Source organism: Aulonocara sp. 'chitande type north' Nkhata Bay, linkage group LG17 (assembly GCF_057382095.1).
Source record: "Aulonocara sp. 'chitande type north' Nkhata Bay isolate Kocher_YH1m ecotype deep benthic linkage group LG17, A_spYH_male_GT1.1, whole genome shotgun sequence".
In the NCBI taxonomy this organism is placed as follows: domain Eukaryota; kingdom Metazoa; phylum Chordata; class Actinopteri; order Cichliformes; family Cichlidae; genus Aulonocara; species Aulonocara sp. 'chitande type north' Nkhata Bay.
The window spans coordinates 18,735,632-18,752,341 of record NC_141360.1 but is presented as its reverse complement, the minus strand read 5'-3'; the positions used below and the strand labels follow the sequence as shown (position 1 = coordinate 18,752,341).

General features: G+C 38.3%; 1 protein-coding gene and 1 long non-coding RNA gene across 6 annotated transcripts in view; one reads left to right on the top strand and one right to left on the bottom strand.

The window, feature by feature from the left end:
- The window catches only part of LOC147309941 (potassium voltage-gated channel subfamily A member 5), a 44,217-nt gene that overhangs the window by 25,394 nt on the left and 2,113 nt on the right, over positions 1-16,710 (top strand). The window contains exon 2 of one of the 3 annotated variants that reach the window (XM_086268080.1): positions 597-9,627. The exons of the other annotated variants lie outside the window; for them this stretch is intronic. The gene's annotated coding sequence lies outside the window, so the exon portion shown is untranslated. Of the gene's footprint in view, positions 1-596; positions 9,628-16,710 lie in introns of those variants that run through there. 3 annotated transcript variants of the gene reach the window in all.
- Positions 10,176-14,837, bottom strand: LOC147309942 (uncharacterized). Of its 3 annotated transcripts, none has more exons than XR_015125570.1 (4): positions 14,627-14,837; positions 11,726-11,868; positions 10,860-11,024; positions 10,176-10,782 (listed from the first exon to the last, which is right to left on the bottom strand). It is a non-coding gene; the product is annotated as an uncharacterized LOC147309942 (long non-coding RNA). The 3 variants fall into 3 exon arrangements; XR_015125571.1 differs by lacking the exon at positions 14,627-14,837 and adding an exon at positions 11,991-13,057; XR_015125569.1 differs by lacking the exon at positions 14,627-14,837 and having other exon boundaries at positions 11,726-13,057.

Here is a 16,710-nt window from a genome sequence, read left to right as displayed (position 1 = left end):
CTGAAAGTCTCCATGTGGTGAACAACAGACACACATTATGCCCATATTGTGGTCTAAACCAATCAGAGATAGTCAAGGGCAGGACCTCTTTGATTGGTCCAGATATTCCTGTAGACCTACATGTGTGTACATTTGAAAGTGCAGATGTTGTGCCAAAGTAGGTATCCCCAACAAAATTAGACATTTTCCTGATCATTATATGCCACGATAAATGCACTACCCAAGTGTCCCCTCTCCTCACAGCCTTTCAGTGGCAGGCAGCAGCAAACAGGTCATCAGAGGAGCCCGATATGATGATTAAGTTTAACGTTATCTACAATATTGCCAAAGAAGTTCTGTTCACTAAGTTCAAGTTCCAGTTAAATATCTCCTGCTGATCACTTACTCCCTTTTGTTCTTGTTAAGTGATATGTTGAATAAAAATGAAAAATCAGGACCGATCTGGTCCCTTTGGATCTGTCCAGGCCCTTGCAGAATCTGAGCGTTCATGTAAAGGAGTTCAGCAGCATGTTGGATTAAATCAGTTCATGACTCTGTTGAACACGTCTGCAGTCAGTCTCACTGCAGCTCATCTTCATCGCTCTTCTCTCTCACAGAGGACGAGGGTGTGAAGTCGTGGGCCGTGTCGACGCCGAGCATCGCCGAATGTTCCTTCATTCATCTTAGGCCGCTGAATAACCAGAGAATGAACTGGAGCAGAAAGAAATACACTTCTGCTCACTGAACAGGAACATTTTACAAACCAAATGAGAGATCATGTTCACCTGTAACTGTACTTTTTACATGAACAGTTTGAGCTTTAGCAGCTGACTCAATAGGACATTAGAAATGCCACCGTGTATTATAGCCCCATGTTTCTGACAGACAGTAAAGTACTGATATCAATGACACTGATGGGATTTCAGTTCAGACAGTTTCTTGAAAAAAAAAATACAAACGAAAAAATAAAACCTTTTTTTTTTTCAATGTTTGCGCAGCACTGATTTAGTTGGTTGGGTTAGACTAGAATTTCTTAGGACCTGTTGGATGGTTTTCCATGAATCTTCATTGTGTCCAGAAGATAACTCGTATGGATCCATTCACCTTTGTTCATGAGCTTTACATCTGTGGTTTTGAAAGCACTCCTTTTATTATATCACAGATTTCTTGGACAATATCTGTGAAAAAAATTTTGGCCCCCATCTTGTTGGATATTTGGATTTTTTACATGGGAGTCTATGGGGACTGACTCACTGCTGTCTCTGCTGGACATTAGAGGAACTGCAGGTGTTGGAGCTGCGGTGTTGGCTTCACATCTCAGTCATGAAGGTTGTCACTTGAGAAGGCTCCAGTGCTTAGGCTTCAGTTTAGTGGGAGAAGGTCTTGCTAGCAGGTGTACTCATTTGTGTATGCTGAAATTGGAAGATGGAAATTTAATCACAAATGGCTTGAAAATTATGATTCACAGTATTTATTTACTTTTCATGGGTAACTATCTCAGCTGCAAGTTGGTTATAAATATTTTTTAAAGTAGCATTTAAAAGGTCTCTTATACCTGCAGACACCCTGTTTATGTATAAACGGTTCATTTTGACTATTGTCATTATAATTATGTTAGCACGCTATCATTAGGGCATTACCTAAAACAAGAGTTCAAATCTTAATCTTGTGTTTAGAATAGAATAGAATAATCCTTTAATTGTCCCACAAGGGGAAATTTGGTTGTAACAGTAGCCAGAAAGACACATATACAAACAAACAGTACACAGGACGCAGAACAGAAACATACACAATTTTCTTACATATTTACATATGGACAATGGTTACTATAAACAGAGTTCTGTAGCTATATGTGCGGCTAAGCATGTTTGAAGTGATGGAGTAATTTTGATTTGTTTTTGTGACTGAATCCATGAATAGGTTTTGCAGTGGTGCTCTTTAGCTTGCTAGTAGTAGTGTACACTTTTTGAACTTGTTGACGGGGCTCTAAGCGACTCTACTCACGTTCATACACAAGCATGAGAGATAAACCCCATGAAAGCATCTCTATGACTGCAGGGAAGTCTTCTGGTGCTTTGCAGTTTGACCCACTATCTGAGGGAGACTGAGGGCTAAAACAACCGAGAGATATTAAGAAGATAGGATTAACAGTTTACCCTGATTTTTTTTCCCAGAGATGGAGCTCCATCAGAAATACATCTATCATTGCATTCAGATGGGATTAAAATCATCTCCCTGTGAAATCGGAGTCAAAAATCCTTCTCAGGGGGGATAACTCCTGGTCCAGTCAGCTAGAAATCTCCATAAATATACAGATATCAGATCACGCATAGTCATGCATGATCATTAAAGTAATGCAGAGGTGGATATATTTTGATCAGGAGCTGCTTATCACTGATTTGAAGCCAATTGGGTTGAAACTACTTTATCTGCTTTCCTGATTCCTGTTTTTATCTTTGAAAGCAATGCTGATAAAATTTTGTAAGGATACTGTGACAGCTGCAGTCCTCTTCTCGACTGCCCGTCACCATCAGATTTCCCATGATTCCAAAGCAACAAGCGGCCAGACCATCTCTGGGTGTGAAAACACATTTGGATACAGTCAATTTATGCATTGAGCTGTGAGGTGTGTGTGTGTGTGTGTGTGTGTGTGTGTGTGTGTGTGTGTGTGTGTGTGTGTGTGATTTCTCTCTCTCTGTACTGAGGCTGTGCAGATCCTTTTTGGTTGCAGAAACACTTCCTGAACTAAGGTCTTCGAGTATGTTTTTTAAATGATTCTTTAATGTTTTTAATAAATATAGTTATTAGTTTTAGCTTTACTGCTTTTCCTGTTTTTTAACTCTAAATGTGAGCTTAATTTGAAGACCATAGATTTATCTTTATATTGAATATAACTTACATAGAACAACATAGATAATGATAGATTGATCGAAAGATAGATGAATCTTTAGACAAATTTGTTTGAATTTATTTTGTTATAGCAGTGGAAGAATTACAGATAATTCATCTCATTATAATACAATGTTTAGCGAATCCGATTATTCACTTACTTATAATTTATTTGCTTACTGTTGAATTTTAATAAATAATCATGAAATAATTATAAAATGCTTCCAGTTAAGTTCTCCAATAAAAGCTTAAAAGTTCTAAAAAAAAATTTGAAAATATATTTTTGAATGTTTTTTTATTATTGAAAAACAAAGTGTTTGATGTTGAAATCCAAATAAAATCCAAAATAGTTATACCATAATTAAAGGGCAGCATGTATGAAGTCACAGAAACAACAACGATATTTGACCCTTAAATAAAATTACAAAATTATAAAAATTTCACGTTTTGAAATAAAATAATATATTAAAATGAATAAAAAATGTTAAGAAATAAAAGTATTCACTTCTTTGTTTTTTCTTGCTGTTTATTTTTCAATGAAGGGCATATAATTTTTTTTGTTGTAAGTTCGAACACATAAAAACAACATTAAATGATTTTAATAATGAAATAAATGGCTACTAAATAATCTCCCAAAAAAGAAAAAAAGAGTTAAGATAAAGTAAAAAGGTTATATATGATCACATATGACTTGAGTTAAATGTTTACTAATCAGGAATAAAAAAATGTTGCAATTGAAAGTAGAAATTAAAATTTGTGAATCAATTAAATTTAAAAGAATTGTTTTATAAAAGTAATAGTAAACAAATATACATATAACAACTAAATAATGTTTTGTCATAACATAAATTAGAGATGGCACGATGCCACTTTTTTATGTCCGATACCGATATCATAAATTTGGATATCTGCCGAATCCGATACAGTGTATTTTTTAATCAATGAAACTGTTTTTTAATATCTTGCTGCATTTTGTATAACTTCATAATCAAGTTTAAAAAAACAAAACAAAACACTGAAGCTATTCTGTTATACCTGTAGGCAAAAAATACACTGCACCCAAAATATTTCATAGTTCAGCAATACTGATCAATCTAATTTACTTAAACCTACTCCATCCTCCCTATTCTGGTATTTTAAGGAGTAAATACTAAACAACCTAAGTAATAGGGTTGCCAACTCCCAGCAAAAAAAACAGGGAACCACCCCCCACCCTCCACCTTGTGATGACGTAATTAACTTTAATTTAATGCGCGTGTAAAAAAAATGCACAGAAATCAATTATTTTTCTACAATATTTGAATAGATTCAATATCTTTTTTCAACAGAATTACAGACTGCACAGATGGTACCTTCCCAAAGGAAAAAGTACTATAGCTAACTAGGGTATATTAGACTTAATAGTTACTATATACAGTAATGGACTTCTATACATTTTACATCGGATTAAAACTTTGGGTGTAAGATTCAGATAATTATTTATTAAAAGCTAGACAATTTAAATGAGAATAAGAAAGAAAAGTATTTCTTTGTACCCCCCTTTTCCCTGTTAATGCCCTATCGGCCCCCCTGGCTAAACTTTGCTAGATCCGCCCCTGCACAGTTACCAGCCGTCAGCTACGTAGAAAAAGATCCTCGAGTAGAAAGTAATATTAAATCAATTCTAACAACAGCTTATCAAGCTTAAACGTGCTGATGATGTTCAGCCGCTGGTTTCCTCTTTCTGGTGCAAAGTGGGCCAAAACAAACAAGAGAGATGGGAGTTGGGACAGAAAAGCCGATCAGCTGATCATTGATCAGTTTCATGATTGAAGCACATTTGATTGAAGCAACAGGAGAGGGAGGGAGAGAGAAGAGGCAGTAGCTCCATATATTGGTTGTTTAGCTTAATGTGGGAATCCTTTACAAACATTGAGAGATGAACTTACACACTTGCTTTACTTCTCTCTGGGATACAGTAACTTTCTTGGAGATGAAATGCCAGTTTGGTAACGTGGCTCCAAATGCTCAACCAGACCGCCGACAGGTCTTGCACGCCACAGCCGCTCTATCACGTGACGCATACTGCTCGGACGTGCTATGGTTATGAGCTGAGTTACGCCATGTCGCAAGTTTTGTGAGGTGCTTTTGTGATATTTAATGGATCAGATTACATTTTTTATTTCTCTCCAATATCCGGTACAGTAATTTAGGTCAGTATCGGACCGATACGAATACGTAATATCAGATTGGTCCATCTCTAATATAAATAAAGGACCAAATAAATACATAAATTGACCACAACAAACAACTCTAAGAAAAAAAATATAATAAAATAAAATAAAAGGGTTATGTGATAAGGTAATATGGGAAAAACAAAAACAGAAGCAACATATTGCTAGCTTCAGCTGTTTGACTTCACTGTACTTTCATTCAAATATATTCATATAAAATAGATTTTACAGTCCTGCTAATATAAAATCCATACTTTGTACATCTACTAATTAAATAGGTATTTTTATGTTTAATAACCTACAGAGAAATTTGTCATTCCTGGGCCTCCGTACATGGGCCTGTCAGATATTTTTTCAGGCGTTTTTAGTCTCTTAGCTCAGGTTTTTCACTGTGAGCTGCGGTAACTATGGCAACCATGGATAACTTCAAATTAGTGGTGGATGAAGAAGCCCTCCAGGTTAGCAGGATGTATCACAACTCCAGCCTCTTCTCTCTATGCATTACTCCTACTGAGTAACGCCAGACATACAGGACTCATGAATACACAAATACACACACACACACACACACACACACACACACACACACACACAAATGAAACAACACATCTCAGCTTTAAATAGTCCAGAGGGCAATGAAGCTGCTGGAGCGTTAAGAGCGAGCGCCCAAATGTCATTGTTCTCATCTTAATGTAAAATTTCACATGTAGAGTTGAGCCTGTGTGAGATGGGGAGGGAAGTGGCATCAAATCATTTCCTTCATTTCATTTTAAACCTTTCCAGACATAAATCCTCAGAAACAGCAGAGCCTTAACCGACTCGAACCAATCCATGATCATTTCACTGAATTTCAAAGCAAAGCATAAACAAAACAGGACAGGCTGGGTGCCCTGACACCAAAAACCAACCAAAGAAAAATACAACCCACACTCCTCCTAACAGGAGAGAAGCAAATCCTCCAGCTCCTCCTAGTGGAGAATAGTGAGATCGACCAGAGCACCAACAAAGCCCAGATGAAAAGCCTTTTCACCATGTTTTCAAATTTTTCACAACATTTTAAAATTATTGTATTATTGTTTATTTCATTGTGAATAAAACAGCTGCTGATTCAGAAATGTTTGGGTTTTTATCAATCATTTAACCCTTTTCTGGAACAGTTTTTATGTGATTATTACAAACAAGATGGTTTGTGGCAAAATCTAAAGACAACAATTGTACCTTTAAGCTGTCCCTCTGATGGACTCATTTATAATGTCCATCCTGCTCACTTCTCACTCTGAACATCTTCAGCTCGGCCTCCTGTCTTTGTGTGTGCATAAATTGCTCCGTTAGTCACTATTAAATACAGGATTAAATTGTTGGCACAGTTTCAGTCAGAGGTTTTAAAGCACTCGTTCATGTGAGCCAAACGCTCAGCTGCAGACTACTTTGTGATGTCATGAAGGGCAGATATTAATAATGCCTGGAGCTTTCTTTAGGTGCCTTCCCAGCTTTGACAAATGTCCAGCTAGGGTAAGCACATTTACTCAGAGCCTTCTTGATATGATGTTTTTCTTATTCCCTGGCTGCTGTGTCTGTGGGGATGGTGTTTGCCCTGTGTTGTAGCATCCTGGTGACACCCAGTTTGTACCCCAGTGGATAATGAGACTCAAACCTTAAATACTGATCCGTATGCGTAGGTTTACGGTAAAAATAAACCTTTAACTTTACCCCATTAATGATTGACATTTCACAGTCTAAGAAGGCTAACCTGCTACTTTTCATATCCTGCATGGTGAATTCAATATGTTGGTCCACCAAGTTAATGTCATCAACAAATTGTGGTACAACCTGAGATTTGATTTTCACCCAGATGTCATCTGCATATCTGAACCAATGACTTAGTAGTGGTGGTCCTGTTACTTAGGTTGGGATCATCCTGCAATCTCTTACGGACTACTGACACTGCTACAGTGACTGGAACACAAGTGAAGAGAGATGTAACATTGTACAAGACCATTGTTTCATCTCCCTCCATAATGACATCTCTTACCTTGTCAACAAAGTCCAAGGTGTTCTGGACTTGGTGTTCACAGCTGCCTACCAACGAGTTGAGGATCAAAGCCAGAAACTTTGAGATGTTATAGGTGACCGAGTTGATCATACAGACAATTGGTCGTAAAGGTACACCCTGATTATGTATCTTTGGTAAACCATACAGACTTGGTGTAGCTTCCTCTGGATATAGCCTGTGGTATGTGGTCCAGTCAATAGCTTTGTCTTGTTCTAACTGCTTCAGACAACCACTCTCTTCCTGTAACTACTTCCTGGGTCTCATTTCAGGGGCTCATAAGTATTTCTCATGATAGTCTTTCTGGTTTAGCAAAACTGTGCACCTACCCGTGTGAGTGCTTTCCTCTCCTTTATGCTCATGTTGGATGCTAAGGGCTCTGCATTGCTTAAAGTGGCCTTTGATGGTCTTTGATCAGTGGTTGTCAATCAATCGTCATGACAATTTGCATATTAATAATCATGAAACTGACCTCACAGCCTAATGTTAGTCAGTGGTGCTAGTTTCAGTCATTTTGCAAATGTGGTGTTTATAAGGTTGGGGAAACCTGCAGTCAGTTTCTCCCACTGAAAATGCTACATCCAAATGAACAGAATCAACTTTTTGGCAATCATATAAAGGATTATTTAAAACTGTGAATCAAAGATGGTCACTCATAGTGGACATAAATGCGACCATCTTTGAACAGAGTCCGTGGTTTACGACACCAACTGTCTGCCATCTATAATCCAGTTTTGAGATCCCTTCCCAGACGCCTTAATGCCCACTCACATCCTGGGCCATCTGACCTCAGGAAATCACATGATAGGGGGCGGATAGGTTTCACAAAGTTGTTGTTTCTGGCTACTGTCTTTCCCCCTCCTCAGAAAACTGTTATTAAATTAAGTAAATTGTGTACCAAATTGATTTGGGGGACAAACCACGAAGTAACGCAGAGGAAATTAATGTATAAAGGAAAAGAAAATGGAGGATTAAGAGCGCCAGATCTTAGCATTATTTTGATGATTCTTTTTCTAAAAAATGTATATAGCGCATTTGCGCGAAGCACCCACTGGATCCAAGGGAAGAAATCTTTGTGGAAAAAAATGAAAGGGAGAGCCCGAATGGGAGTGCCATACTTTAAACTTGTGTTTGGGGATCTTGTGGATCAGTGGAAATTGGATGCCTTAAATCTTTTACAATTAAACTCAAAACAAATATATAATAAAATCAATCTAAAAAAAAATGAAGGTATGATACAATATAAGGCTGTGGAAAAAGAAGAAAATCAGAAAATAGTTAAAAACATATATGATAAAGTAATATCCGAGAACATGAGAGATACAGTGTGGCTTATCTCTGTCGGACGTCTCCCAGTAAGAGCTGTAGTTCTGTGGAGTTGCTTCATTACTACTAAGAAATGCCCTATGGAGAATTGTGATGAAAACGAAACTCTTGATCATCTATTGATATCATGTTACAGGACGGTTGAAATAAGAAGGAGGATGGAAAAACTAGGTTTTAATATTGAAAATAATACAAAACCAGTAAGATATGGTTTGTTTAAAGAAAAGATGAGTGAAAATAAAAGAAGATTGTTTTGGCTGGTGATGTGCATTATAAATGTACACATATGGAAAACAAGGGCTAAAGGTGTTATAGAACAAAAAATGATAAGTAGTTTCACAGTATGTAAAAACATTGTAACGGAGCTGAGAAGAAGAAAAATGAGAGATATGAAATTAGGAAACGACTTGCCGTGGGAGCTTTTATTATTGTAAAATGTAAAATAAGATGTGAATAATTTGTGCATGGTGCTTGTATTATGTGTATTTGTAATTGTGAATTTTGATATTTAAATAAAGTGATTTAAAAAAAAAAAAGATAGGTTTCACAATGAGCGCACCCGAAAACTTGGTTGATTGTGACCTACAGCCGTCTTCCCACCTTGGCTCGTGTGATTAGGTAGAGGATCGTTAGGGGGTCCATTGTCCCTCTTGGTGGGTTACTCCCACAGAGCTTTAATCTGGGACTCTCCACCATTTGACCCTAGAACTGAAGAAGCTTCTCGGATGAGAGGCGAAACGTCTTCAAGCAACTTAAAGAAGTCCAGGCGCTTTTCTTTCCAAGCTCCTTAGACCACAGTAAACTTTGTCTCGACCCACTAACTTTTCACTGAATCCTCTTCCTGCATATTCAGAGCTGAGATCCTGAGGATTACTGGTATTTTAAAGAAACTGAGGATGAAGCTATAAGAAGCGTTCACTCTGAATGGCAGAATGTTGTTATTGTTACGTAACACATGTCTGCAAAGGACAGTGGTCTCAGAGCCTATGTGATTGAAAGGCCATCTGCTTTGGTGGGATTCACACTGTGCTGTGCCGTCTCAGCTCTGTGAGTGTGAGGTTAGTGGGATGAGATTAAACTCTCCTTTCAAATCTCAGTTTAGCCTTTTATTTAAACCTGCAGTTTCCTTTCAGAGTGTATTCGTAGTGAAGACTTCACACGCTTCGAGTTCAGGACTGATGTGTTTATTTGGCAGCTGGGTGGGGGTGGGGGGTGTTGTCAGTCGTGGTAACACCTCGTGACCCTCTTGGAGAGCATTTGTTGAGGGAAAGTGTAGGAGGAAGGTTTTCCTGCCTGCTGGATTTGGCTGCTGCATATGCACTCAGAAAAATAAAGGTGCCAACTGGAACCAAAAGTGGTTCTTTAGACTGATGCCATAGAAGAACCTTTTTTGGTGCCACAAAGAACCTTTCAAACAATGGTTCTTTGAAGAACCATTTCTTTCAGTGGTTCATTGAAGAACCTTTAAAGGTGCCCCAAAGAACCATCAAGAAATGGTTCTTTGGGGCACCTTTAATGGTTTTTCAAAGAACCTTTTTAAAAATGGTTCTTTAAAGAACCATTTTTAAAAAGGTCCTTCAAATGGTTCTTTAAAAGAACCATTTTAAAGAACCTTTTTTGAGTGGTTCTTTAAAAAACCATTTTAAATCTTTCAAAATAAAATGCATCATAAATTGAATTTGAGTAGGGCAAAATAAATACTAGCACAGCATAGACATATATTAATGGTTTATTGTCATTTTGTAGTTACCAAAAGACAAAAAGGCATTTTAACCCTCAGCACAACATCACTACTAATACATGTCACATATTAGTGTTTTAAACAGTAATAATTAAATATATTTGCTATACTATAAATAAATATATATAAATACTATAGCTACAGATAACACAACAAATAATACATGTATTGTTTAATTAATAAAACATCAGAAAGTGATAAAACACATTAGAAATAGCAATAGCTTCATAACAGACCAATAAATCAACACATTTTCATCAGCAGATGTTTGCATGTTCAGTAAAAATATTTCAACAAGTTTATGATTAAAATGATCAATGAACTTTAGCATTACACCATGTAATGTACGTTTCATGTTGTACTCATGGTCCTTTGTTAGTTCAGTTTAGGATAATGTCTCTGACGTATGTATCATATCAAATATATGTCATATCAAAACAAGCCCACACCTGCAGTTGTTTCAGTTTTTCACTGGTGTTTCCTGTCAGCTGGTCAACCTCACTCAGGCAGACATCCATATCAGCCAACCAAACGACAAGTTCCTCCCTTTGTGCTTCAAACCCCTCCCACTCTGAGACAAGGAGCTGAAAGAGAGAGAAAAGAGTCAATTATAAAGAAGAGAGAGAAGTGAAACCCTCCTCAGAAGGTCTGACTCGCATACCTGCAGTTGACCTGTGATGGACTCCTGTTTGGCGTTCACGTCATCCCTCGTTGTTGCCAACAGCCGAGTCTGCAGGGTGCCCTGGAAGAGCTGAGTTAATGTTCGACTCGTCCTGGTCAGGCTCTCCAGCTGGATGAGCCGAGGTCTCCCCTCTCACCGCTGCCTCTGAACACAGAAACACAAATTTCATCTGAAGCAGGAGGTGCAGATTTTTTGTGCTATTCTTTTCTAAATCCAGGCTAGATCACGTGGAGGTATTTGGAAAACTTTTTTGGCCAGTGGACGACTGTTGTCTTGCAGAAAGTCAAATCAAACATATGCGATACACAATTAATTCACAAGAACACATTATAAAAAATAAGTCCAGTTCTTGCCTGATTTCAAGTGAAATCTGCATCAAAACAGGGTGACAGAAGTAAAACGAGAGCACAAAGCCTCACTTTGTAAAAGCCTGCTATTACAGTTCTCCTCTATGCAGACGACTTTCCTGTTTTCAAGGCACAACTTGGATCTGCTGTACGAATCTTATGGATACACACTAAATGAAACAATAGTGTGCATGACTCCAGATTCTGATCCCTCATCCTAATATGGTCCCAACATAGCAACAGCAAGAAAGCAAATGTTGAGGCTTCAAAATACAAAGTCCATAAACCAATGGCTGACGTGGGTTTTATCATAAGGGTGATAAATATACAGATTTCAGTCTGTCTTAGAGATTTGATGTTCATTTACCTGCAGATGCACTATACATACCTGCTCCATGGTTTTTCACAACATTTTGCACATCACTATTTAATACAGGAAGTAGGTGAACTAAAACAAGTCATCTTTCTTTGTGAGAGGACCATATTAATGAAACAAACCTCATCATAGGGAGCCCTAAAGATGCTCCTGCTGCTTCTCTTCCTCCTCATCCTAAGCTTCCTTCTCCTTGTCCTTGCCTTCCATCCAATTGTAATTCAACCTAATTGTGTTTCTCCCCCTCCTCTTCCTCATTTTGTTGGAGCTGTGAACACAATTAATGTGAATCTGGATTAATTTGTGCAAACAAGAAAAATCTACAGCTTTTTGGTCAGAGGTGCTCTTGTGATTTAAGCCGGGTAGAGTAGATTTATGTGTTGATGCTACCTGCTTCAGCTCTGGCTGCTGAGTGATATTTACACCCTGGCTGGATTACAAACTTTAACCATGTGCTGAACTTTGGCCCAGCGTTGATACCTCTTGTTAGTATAACGACCTCTTCTTAGCTTGTATGTATGATGGTGGATAAATGAAATATAAAAAAAAATTAACTATATTACAAAAGAACATCTATCTTGGAAACATCAAATGACCGGAGCATAACTTGTCAACTAGTCCGAAACTAAGTTATGCAGGAACAGTCAAAGACACCTTCTCATGTCACATTTCTATTCATTTCTATATAATTTGATTAGACAATAAAGAGTTATCTAATCGAATTATTCATTCAAAACTCTTATGCATAGCTGCATTTTATACAGCTCATACAGAATTCAAAGTACAGGTTCATGTGAGTATTTAATGTACGGCTCAGATCTACAGAATTTCAGAGTTTCTAGAGCAGACACAGAGCTCACGCCACAACAGGCTTCAGGCGCCATTTTAGTGACTTTAACAATATATTAAATTTTAATTTCGGTCTAGCTGACATTAGGTTATGTACGCAGCACGCAATTGAACCACATATTTTAGAAGCCAAAGGTTCAAATTAGCTGGGAGCAGCTTCACTTAATTATAACAGTGGTTTTGTTAGGAAAACAGTTGGATACTAAATTGCGCTGACATCAACGGCTAACGTATCTAGCTAATCGCTACTGTTAGCACAACATTAACAGCAAGCTACAATGACGAGTAACAAAAACAAAACAGTAATAAGTAGTGATGGCCCGCTTGAAGCTGACGCTCCGGAGCGTGTGTCGAAAAAAACAACACACTGGTTCAGAAGCACTGTGTCGAGGCTTGCTTCGTTTGGCAAAAGTCACGTGACCAGTGACGTCCGAAGCTTCATTACGCACGTAACTGCTTCGGTACCTGATTCAAACGGATATAAGGAAGTGAATCATCCACGGGATTCGTGGAGTGTGTTGATGGTGACAGAGAGCGAAGAGGTGATCATTCCACTGACAGATATGGAGCCAGCGAGGAAGAGAGGACATTCTGGCGTGTGGGAATATTTTGAGTTGATTTTGAAATGTCCAAAATCATGTTTTCATAATGGAAATATCATTACAGCATATGACTTTAGGAACACTTCCATGTGAATTAAAGCTAATGAAGACTACAACAATGTATTTGACACTATACGTACATTACATTGCTACAGTTTAGAAAATCATTTTGTTTATTGTTTTTAGGTGATAGTCTGCAGGACCCAGGAATACCTGCATATACCAGCTTGCAGTGTAGTTCCTGCACTCCACAGCCTCTTCTGTTCCATGCAAGTGGATTTTCTCCAGGGCAGGAGAAACTATTTCTAAGAAAAGAAACAGACTCAGCCAGCGCACAGTAACACTAATCCTCTTTTTAAATGTAAATAACAAAAGCGCTACCTTACATTGATCATGTTTTTACTTTGCAAGTTCTTGATTAGGGGTGGGTTTTGATTATCGCCTTTCTGATTACAATCCATGCTAAATTGAATAAAGTGATATTGATTCATTACAATCCTGTGTCGATTTGTAAATTAACGTTATTATGCCTGAAACGCCAGCATCTCAGGTTAAACCTCACAACATGTCGTCAAACACCATGCAGCTAAAACAGTAACTGGGAGCAGGTTTACGGATTCTGCATACAAACGTGAACACAGAGCGCGGACCCGACGCGTCAGAATCAGATTTTGGTGTGTCGGCGGGTCCGCGCTGTGTTTGCCTCTTTTTTTTCCCGCTGGCTTCTGCAGCTGCAGGTTTCATAACTCTCTGTTTACATCTCTAATTAAGTCTCACATGTGTCAGCTTTCTTTTAATAGATACGAAATTATGGATATATACTGTTAAATGATCAGAATTGTAATATTTCTGACTGAGGCAAAACTTTCCAGATTCCAATCAAATTGAATCGGATCCTGTATCGAATCAAAAATGATTCTACAAATCAGTGACGATGCAGCCGTACTCAGCTCCCTAAGCATTTTCCCTTTCCAGTTCACAATCAATCCCACCCCTAGGTCAAAAATATGTATAGGACAATTGGCCTCATCTAATATTTTGTATGAACCTGTCCAGCTGTCCAGTGATTAAACGACAAGTAGATGGAGGCAGGACTTCACAGCAGGGGCATACTCCATAATGTGCTGTGCATTCTCATATGTATATTATATATATTGCTCACTTATTGTATTTACCAACATCAAGGAGTTATGAGCAAAGAAAGGCCACACCATAGTGCATGTTTAAATAGGGAAAGTTTATTGATCAAAATGTATTACGCAGATACGCATTACATTTTTTTCAGCCCCCCAATCGAGAAAACAAAACCAATTACATGTTCAAAGCAACGGAACGGTGGCCCAATATCAGCGAGAACTCCACTCTTGAGTGAGCAGTGATAATTGAGCAGTCCGTTTTATTTTGCAGATTCAAGCTGCTCTTCAAAATTTTCACCACCAGATGTCACCGGAGAGGACTGTGTTGAAAAGCTTCGAGTAATGAACCGTTTTTCAATACAAGCTTCAGTGCTTCGGAAAGCTAGTGATGCTTCGGAAAGCCATCACTAGTAATAAGGTTTTAATGAAAATGTTTTACCTTTTCCAACAGTCCCAGAATCCACAGCTTCAAAGTCCAGCAGGTACTGAAGACTGTTATCCGTTTCGCTGTCACCGTCCGTGAGGTTTTTTTTCCCGAAAGGTCAAGGCCCGCCGCTCGCACACTCTGTCTGCGCATGCGCATCCCAACGACTGACCCCCTCCGTCCGCTCCCGGGAGGTTATAGTATGACGTGTTCTGACGTCACTCTCTCTCTCCCTGTCATTTATTTGGCTCGAAACACATATTAACAAATTGCTCAGTGATGAACAACTACTCAGATCATTTACCTAAGCAGTGCGCTTTGTCAAAACGAAGTGTGTGTTCATTACACTGACATTCTGTTCTGCAATTGTTATTTACTTGTATTTTATAATTTGACTTTACATACTGCTGGGTGGTTTGTAAAGTTTACAATAACTAGTATTATCATTATGCTATATTTTCAAAAATATATAATAATCTCAAAAGCAATGCCTTGGAGTAGAAAATAGTAATGCTTTATTAAAATTTAAAACTAAAGTACAGTATTTGAATGTGTGTATTGTGTCTACTGTTTGCAAATATTTCTAACTTTTATTTGAATATTCAGCTTCCTACCATCTTCTCTTAAAGGGTAATTGCCAGGTATCCCGCCCTCCCCCTTCGCACACACATGCACACAAAGAAAACATACAGTATAATTCACAGCCTCATTATAGTGAATAAATATTTATGCCATTTACACCATCAAACTTAGATTGCTAAGGATGAAGAACCTTTTGTTCTTTAAAGAACCATTTGTAATAGCTGAAGAACCATCCACAAAATAAAAAGGTTCTTTGACGTATGATGGTTCTTTAAAGAACCATGAAGACATCTGAAGAACCATTTAAGAACCATAATTTTTCTGAGTGTGCTGCAGTGGATTACACTGATCCAACTTAATGCCTCAGACGTGCAATCATAACTACAGGAGCTGCTGAGGGCACAGCCGTGGACGCTCGCAGCACCATCTGCTGCCACTGCTGGTGGATTAACTTCGAGGAAGATGGTGTAAGGTGGGGGTGGAGGCACATGCAGACCCTGAGCTGTCGACCACCATGCAGAAGCCCTCTTACTCTCAGCTTCTTTCCTATCCACACAAACCCTCACACACTGGTTTATAATCTGTGGAGTAAAAAATGTGACAAAGTTCCATTTCTCCCTCCCGGTTTAAACATTCATGCACAATCAAGGACACACAGAAGATACAACACAAAGAGGAAACTAGCTCGCCACCAAGCTAACATTGTTAGCTGGCATTAGCTGAAGTTAGTTTATAGATTGCAGACTGTTAGACTTGATGGATAGCATTAAGTACCTGCTACCTGCAAATAATCATGCGCATTTAGGCGGTAACTGTAACGGAATACTCATATTTTGAATTTTAAATATATAACACTGGTACATGTATTCCGTAACTCCCCAACACTGACCATGAAGCAGGTTCAAAATACCCAGGATCTATTTTCCTTATCTGGATTCACTTAAACTAACTGCTAATCTGAAATCACATGCAGGGGGTTATCAATGTGATAAAACTAACCAGTGTGTATTCATCTATGTGTGTGTGTGTGTGTGTGTGTGTGTGTGTGTGTGTGTGTGTGTGTGAATGTGAAAACAGTAAAAGCCCTGAAGCTGAAAGAGCTGCTGTATTAATAAAGTTTATTTGAAGCAAGAAGGAAGGTGCCAGTTACCACAGTCTGAGAGTAAAAATAAAGACAAGCAGACTGTGTGCAAATGTGATATAAAGTCCAAATACAAGCAGATGCTGTGATTTAGGATCAGATGTTGATTCTTGTAGAATAGTAAATATTGTTTGTGGCCAAAACGAAACATCGAGAATAAAGTTTCTCTCAGGATCTAAATTTCTAACTGAAGCTGTTCTGACAAAGTCTTTAAACCCCAGAAAAAAACCTTCAGACCCTCTGACTATCTGCATTCTGAGCTCTCAGGAATCTTCAGGGATGGTGACCTCATTGTGCAGGAATCTGATTGGTCAGTGATTTCCTGCCTGTTGGTCTCTGATCTGGAGAATAGCCTGCTGTGGAGCACATTGGGTCT